Source organism: Nanorana parkeri, unplaced genomic scaffold (genome assembly GCF_000935625.1).
Source record: "Nanorana parkeri isolate BGI_ZX_2015 unplaced genomic scaffold, ASM93562v1 scaffold686, whole genome shotgun sequence".
In the NCBI taxonomy this organism is placed as follows: domain Eukaryota; kingdom Metazoa; phylum Chordata; class Amphibia; order Anura; family Dicroglossidae; genus Nanorana; species Nanorana parkeri.
This window is the reverse complement of record NW_017306954.1, coordinates 486,710-494,283: the sequence shown is the minus strand read 5'-3', so window position 1 is coordinate 494,283 and position 7,574 is coordinate 486,710.

Genomic DNA, 7,574 nt, shown 5'->3' with positions numbered 1-7,574 from the left:
TGGTGTTAGGCTCTGTGTAGCTATGTGGTTGGGGTCTTTGGAGGCCATCAAATAGGTGCTGGTGGTTAAGGTTTGGGGACCTGTCTTGGAATTGGTCCTCTATTCATCTAGTGGATATTTGGAGTGTATGCGGTCAGTTGGTGGTTGTCCCCGAGGCGGTGTGTTGCGGCTGGGGGCCTAACATGTTGTAGTACTGCCGCAAGTAACGGATCAAGAAAAGGTGTGGCCTTCAAAGACCTGCAACTTTGTTTAGGTAATTCTGATAATTGTTTATATATAGTTATGTTTTATATCAAATTTGTTAATAAAAGGCTGCCAAGGCCAATTTATACCATTTTGGAGTGTGGTCTATTTATTCCTTACAAGGACGGGTTGTGGGTGGTCTTGGTGGCTCGTAGTGGGAAAGAATGGGGACATCTACCCTATAATGAGTATACTACCTCTGTCAAGGCCGGCACTTATGTTTACACACATGTATGTATAGCAGATTCTGTACATACAATTATATGGACAGGAAAATGCAGCAGCTGGGGCTGCCTGGTGCTGCAAATGCAGGTGTATTTTACGATGTATGCCCATAGACTTGTATTTGCATCCATGTACAGTACATGAGCCCATATAAAGCATTTCTAGCCAAAGCATGTTTTTTAGGTTTGGATTTCCGATCACTTACTGTCTTAGTGTCAATAACAGACAGTAACATTTGTGGAAATCCCTGTAACATGGTCCACTATGATAATAAAACACGTTTGTATTAGCAGGGTGAGAGAAATGTAGAACATCTGTTCGATTTTTATTGCTGTATGTGTTTCCATTGGAGATTTCCTGTCACTTCCTGCCACAGTGACACAATTGTCACAAGCTGGATCATCTCATCGGGTCACATGGGGGGGCAGCCGGCAACTTGGCACCTCTCTTACCAACTTGTGATGCTCTGGCTGGCATTCTGCCCAGCTCACTGACGTCACTGGTTGCCAGGAGGTGAGCTGCATGCTCTGGCTGGTGTTCCGTCCAGCCAATTGCAACCAGTGATCTCAATGAGCTTGATGGGACACCGGATAGTGGTACCATGCGCACACACCCCCGGACCTGCACCGCCAGCACAAACACACTCCTCCCGACCTTCAGTGCTGTCACCCAGCACACACATCCCCCCCCCCTACCCCCTATGCCTCAGGTGACAAGATTTGTAGGGAAGCTCCTGGTCACAAGGACAGGAAGTGAAGAGAGATCTCTACAACATGACACACAAAAAAATATAACCTGGCAGGAATTCTATATAAAACTAAAAATAAAGAAAAACATTGGCTAAAGATACAATAAAAAGTGAGTGGGGAAGGGTCATAAAAATGTTTTTGCTGCCTGTGTCCTTATTGACCCCCTTCAGATTTCCCTGGTGGCTATTGTCACCAAAACAAAGTGAAGGAAAAATCCGAAGTTTTGGAGCTGTCCCTATAGCAAAGGAAGAGGGAAACGCTGGCCACACACCTATAGATTATTATCTGCAGATTTTCTGGGGTCAGATGCAAAGAGTGCAACAGATTCCTCCATCTACGCTCAACTGTGTGGATGGAGGAATCTCCCACTGGGACAAGATTCAGTATCTTGCTAGTCGGCCCCGCTGGCTCTTACAATACCTGAACAATCTGATTGGATGCCGGCATTGTTCAGGTATTTTCAGAGCCAGCGGGGCCGACTAGCAAGATACTGAAGCTTGGCCCAGTGTGAGACATTATTTCAGTGGGGTGAATTATTTTGGTGACAACTGTCAGGGCTAGTTCACACCATAACTGCTTGCGTGCAGTGTGATGCGTTTTGCCGCGATTTTACCACGATTTTGTTTGTTTCTTGGTATAAATGGGCTTTCAGGTGCAGTCCAGTGCGTTTGCATGTGTTTTTGATGCGTTCCGTCGCGATCAGGTGAAGCTAAAATGAGACAAGCAGTATTTTTTCTGACTGCATCGGAACGGACTGCACTGGTGTGAATAGAGCCCCAGAGATCCCTTTGGAAAGCATTGTGACGCGTTCTTGATGCAGCTGCCAAACTGAACCGACTGCATTACAACTGCATCTGGTGTGAACTTACCCTCAGGGCTTGTTCATACCATGTCCGGACCATAACAGTGTTCCCAGACCAAAAAAGCATCCCAATGTGTCCGTGTGGTATTTCTGGGCTCTGTTCACACCAGCGCAGTCCATTCTGGTCCAGACAAAAAAATACTGCTTGTCTCATTTTCTCTGATCTGGAATGCATTGGAACACATGGAAACACATTAAGGGCAGGTTCACACCATTTTCTGGACCAGATCTGGAACGCACTGTGTTGCAATTTGCGGCGTTTTTGGCGCGTTCAATTTTAGGTCTTGTTGGGGGAACTCTGCGAGAGCTGCAGATAGCCAGGAAAAGAGCAGCACAATGCTGGCACACAAGAGACATGAACTTACCACAGTTGTTCTTTTCAGAGCTGCTCAAATGATCATAGCCAGGGACAACCTGGGCAGCAATGCCTCTCCACTCGTCCATCTTCCTATTATTGTTCTTATATTGGCCGTGCCTCGGATCATACAGCTCTGGGCCGGCTTCCACAAGTTCTACAAAGAATTCGGTGTCCACTTCAGCTATCATGGTTCCTATCTTCACAAATCTCTCTCCACAGAAGCAGGAAGTCCAGCGGTGATGACATCATCCAAACCAGCACCCCAAAAATGTTTTTTTTTCCCCATTGCGTTGCGTTCCAGACCAGACAAAATGTGACACGCAGTATTTTTCTGGTCTGCTCTGGAACTAACTGCGATGGTGCGAACTGGGGGCAAGAAGAGCATTGGGAAACATCGGGATGCATTTTAGGTCCAGAAACAATCTGGTCTGGAGGTGGTGTGAATGGGAGATTTCTCTTCACTTTGGGGAGATTTCCTTTCACTTCATGTTGTATCTCCAGGACAGGAAGTGAGATGAAATCTTCCCAATGGGACACAGAGCGCAATCAAAATCTGACCGAATCTATAAATGAGAAATAATGCTTTGGCTGGCCTTCTACGTTTACTCCAATAATGGAGGCACAGGAATTGTTGGCTCCAGATGTGTCCTCTTTCATTTCAGCAATCGGCGTCCCCCACTGAGAACATGATCTGAAATTGCAGCCGGACTGCCAGGGATTTATTTTATTATTACAGGTATTGTATATAGCGCTGACAATTTACGCAGCACTTTACATAGTTGCACATACACATCAGTCCCTACCCTCAAGGAGCTTACAATCTAAGGTCCCTATCTCCCATGCATACATAGAGGGCCAACTTAGAAAGGAGCCAATTTACCTTCCAGCATGTCTTTGGAGTGTGGGAGGAAACCGGAGTACCCGGAGGAAGCCCACACAAGCACAGGGAAGCCCATACAAGCACAGAACATGCAAACTCCTTCCAGATAGTGACCTGGCTGGGATTCAAACCAGCAACCGGTGCTGCGAGGCAGAAACGCTAACCACTACGCCACTGTGCTGTCAGGGAAGATGACACAATAAAGCCCAACTCTACCTAAACTGTATTCTCAATATGGGTGGCTGGGGCAAGCTTTCTTAGCTAGGGTTGCCACCTGTCCAGGATTCACCCGGACAATCCGGGTTTTGAATGCAGCTGAAACCCGGACACATGATGCCAGGCAGACGGGGGCAACCAAAATTAAGATAGGGGCTACTGGCCCCCCACTAAAAATAGTCTAGACTGTGATATTTACATATGAATGGGGGGGGGGCGCTATTTACATATGAATAAGCTGCGACTCATTCTCCCCAAACATTTCCGTGCGTCGCTACAGTGTTTGGGTTTTGCTGGAAGAAAAGGTGGCAACCCAATTCTTAGCCCACTAGTCATTACTCCTACCCTGGACTTTGGCAGGGTGATCTCCTCCCCGCAATCATGGCAGAGTCAGGCTACAAGTTCAACTTGTCAACCAAACCATTTGCTGTCACCGTAGTTACCAGTCTGTGGTTTGCTTAATGTAATAAATAATGAGCTCACTGGAGATAACACAAGAATCTAAGCTGAAATGCAAAACTCTCAGTCTGCCGCAAAAGACATTGTGGGAGGTGCAAATGACATCCATTTTGGTAGAGTTCCTCTTTAAAGAAGGAATACACGGAAGGATATGAGAGATACTATATATGTGCCATATGTACTACCAGCAAGGGGGTCCTAAAGCTACAATCACACATGTTTTTAATGCTAAAGCTCAGGATAAGGAAGCATTGTCTAAATGTATCACTCATGATGTGTTCTTCCTTGAGTCTTGGTGAGCTTTGTGTATGGTCACTGCTGCTCTCTCTCCTTGTGCAGGGTGACTGGTTTTGTCTCCGCCCCCTCCTGTAGTTTTCAGCAGGCAGCCTGTAGTGGGTGGAGCTTGCTGGGTCCCTCCCACAGCTGTGCTCTCTACACATATGTACAGCACACTGATGATATCACAGCTACTTTACAAGGTAATACCAGTGTTTGCAAAGGGAAAAAATGTATTTATATCCTTTGTGGTTATTGAGGAAAATATTTTTAAAAGAGAGCTTTTGCGTCTGAAGTCCAACTTTAAACTCTCTTAAACTGAAAACTAGTCATGGACTGGATACTTGTAAACAGGGCAAATGTTTTGAAGCCCAGTGGCGTCACAAGGGGGGTGCGGCCCGCACCTGGGTAACACCATTGGAGGGGTGACACCAAAATGACTGAGAGTCATTTTGGTGTCACCCCCTCAAAAAAGTCGGGCACTCGGTCATGGACAGAGAGCCCGACATACCTCACCCCGCCGGGTGAACGTCCCCTCCCCTCTCTGCCGGCGTCCATAACTAAAATGGTCGCCGGCAGGCGTCAATTAGATGACCGTGCATGCGCAATGACGTCACGGCGGGGTGTCACCCAGTCTCCGCTCCGGGTGACACCTGGCCTCGGGACGCCCCTGTTGACGCCAGTTGTTATCCGAGCGTTATTGCCCTGAAATACATTTAAAAATATTGCAACAGTAAGGGCCCATTCACCAGTCGCTGCGCTACATCACACAGCTGTTGGTGTGCATTGCCCAGCACAGTGCTGATGCACCAATTCTGGCCCATCTAACTGTTTTGTTTTAGAACTTTATTGAAATTTCAAACTTTATTTAGTTCCATGAGCACAGAATGGTGTAAGGCAGTTGTACCCCCCACTGTATCCCGCTGCACTGAAAAAAAGTACTGCATGAACTGTGCCCATCCAGGACATGGCAAGTTGCCTTGTCTTGCGTTGGGGCTGCGCTGGGAAAACTGTCAGAGCAGCCCCAATGCACCTAGTGGGAATGGGCCCTGGAAGCCATCATAAAACAATATCTGTGGTGTTCACACCGGCCCCATTGGGCTGTGTTCATTACCCAACTGAAGAAAAAGGCAATTTGCCTCATGCCCTATGGCTTCAGTTCACACCAATGTGCTGTGTTGGGGTGCAGGGAAGAAAAATAGAACATGTTCGTAACGTATTGCAGCAAGCTACAGTGCACAGAATGAACAGTGAAAGTGACACTAATCTTAGGAGTTAAAGGAGAACTATGAGGGGAGTGCTTTTCACTCACCTCATACCGTGTTTCCCCGAAAATAAGACACTGTCTTATATTTTTTTTTGCTCAAAAAAACACACTGGGTCTTATTTCCGGGGTGGGTCTTATTTTTTTTGATGTGCGACAATCCAAAATTAATGCAAATCCAAATTAAATCATCCAAAATGGCAAAGTTAAGAATAGGGTGATCAGGGCAATCAGGGGTGCCGTACCTTTCCAAGAGCAATTTGGTAACCGATGGCCAGAATGAGCGAAACGCACTTTCACTATCGATTCCTCACAGGCGGAGAGCATTTGTTATCACTCCGCCTGTGACAGGAGCCGATGCTATAGAGAAGGAATTGGCTTATGCGGCTCTGCTCCCTCCGCTGCCGCCTCGCTTCCTCTAGCATTGGCACCACTGATTCTCTACCGCGGCTCTTCAAGTTTCCACTTATGCCACCCCCGGCCCTGGGAAAGGTCACAACTAGGTCTTATTTTCGGGGTAGGTCTAATATATTTTAGCAATTCCCAAAAATAGTACTAGGTCTTATTTTCGGGGAAACAGGGTAGTTCTAGCTGACCTGTGACAATGAGAGTTTTACAGGTCGGCTCAGTAAATCGGGAGGTAAGCGAACACATACCGGCGTTCGCTCACCTCTCAATCCTGTCACGGCTCTCTGTCGTGACAGGGTAGGGGCTGGATTCCCCCCTCCCTGCTCCGACCCGTCAGCGCTGCCTGGCGGAACGGACGAAGGAGGGGGCGGGTACAGCTGTCAGTCACGCAGCTGGGCGGATCCAGACATAATTGTCGGGATCCGCTTCAGCTGCGGCGTCTCAGTATACCGCGAGCAGGAGCTGCAGCTCGCTGTATACTGAGCCTAGGGTGATGGGAGGATGCTAGTTTGTGTCCTCCCGTTACCCTAAGGAGAACTATGGGGAAAAGCCTTAGCCCCATAGTTCTCCTTTAAACATTAAAAATACATTCAGGTACCTTAACTATTAACAACAATGTATCTTATTTGTGTATCACTCGGCTGTAGATCCTCCAATCATCTCTGAATTGGTGCTGACAGCGTCCTTCCTTCTGGAGGGGGGCTACTTTTGTTCCCCATGGTCCCTGTGTGTGTTGTAAAGTAGTCACCGCTCCAAGATCGCTCTTCTGATGGACTACAATCTCATGTTTACTTTACTTATTTGTATTGAGATTGTAGTCCATCCCGGGAGTGAGCTTGGAGCGGTGACTACTTTACAACACACAGGGACCATGGGGAACAAAAGTAGCCCCCCTCCAGAAGGAAGGACGCTGTCAGCACCAATTCAGAGATGATTGGAGGATCTACAGCCGAGTGATACACAAATAAGATACATTGTTGTTCATAGTTAAAGGAGAACTATGAGGTGAGTGATTTTCATAGTTCGAGCCGACATGTGACAAGGAAACTGTCACAGGTCGGCTCTATAGATTGTAGACATGAGCACAACAAAAACATTTGCTTTCAGACAAAACAAATGAAAACTAAAATTGTTATGTTATTTCAGATTCGAAGGCAACAAGCCTCCGAATCCAAACACTCAAACCACAGAATGAGCAGCGGCCATACCGGCTGCCGGCATGTTCTGCGCATGCGCGTTGCCATTTTAGAGTAGATCTTGTTATACACCAAGGTGGCGGAGCCCACCATAGCCCCGCAGAGCCCGCCTGAAACTCCACGGAGCCCACCATTGCCCCGCAGAGCCCACCTGAGACTCCACAGAGCCCACCATTGCCCCGCAGAGCCCACCTGAAACGCTGGCAGAAGTGATACAGCGGGTGAATGTTACCATTTAAACAGGTGCTCACTGTATCCAGCGACCGACAGGTTATGGAAAATGTCTTAAACAGGAAGAGCTGGGGCAAGTTTAGATTGTTGGGGTGCTTGAATCTTGCCTAGGCAGCACAAAACCAAAATACACCACTGCCCATTCTATGTAAAATGTCAGTTTTAAAGTCCTTTGATTTGCCTCAGGAGCAACTCTTGTACCATTCC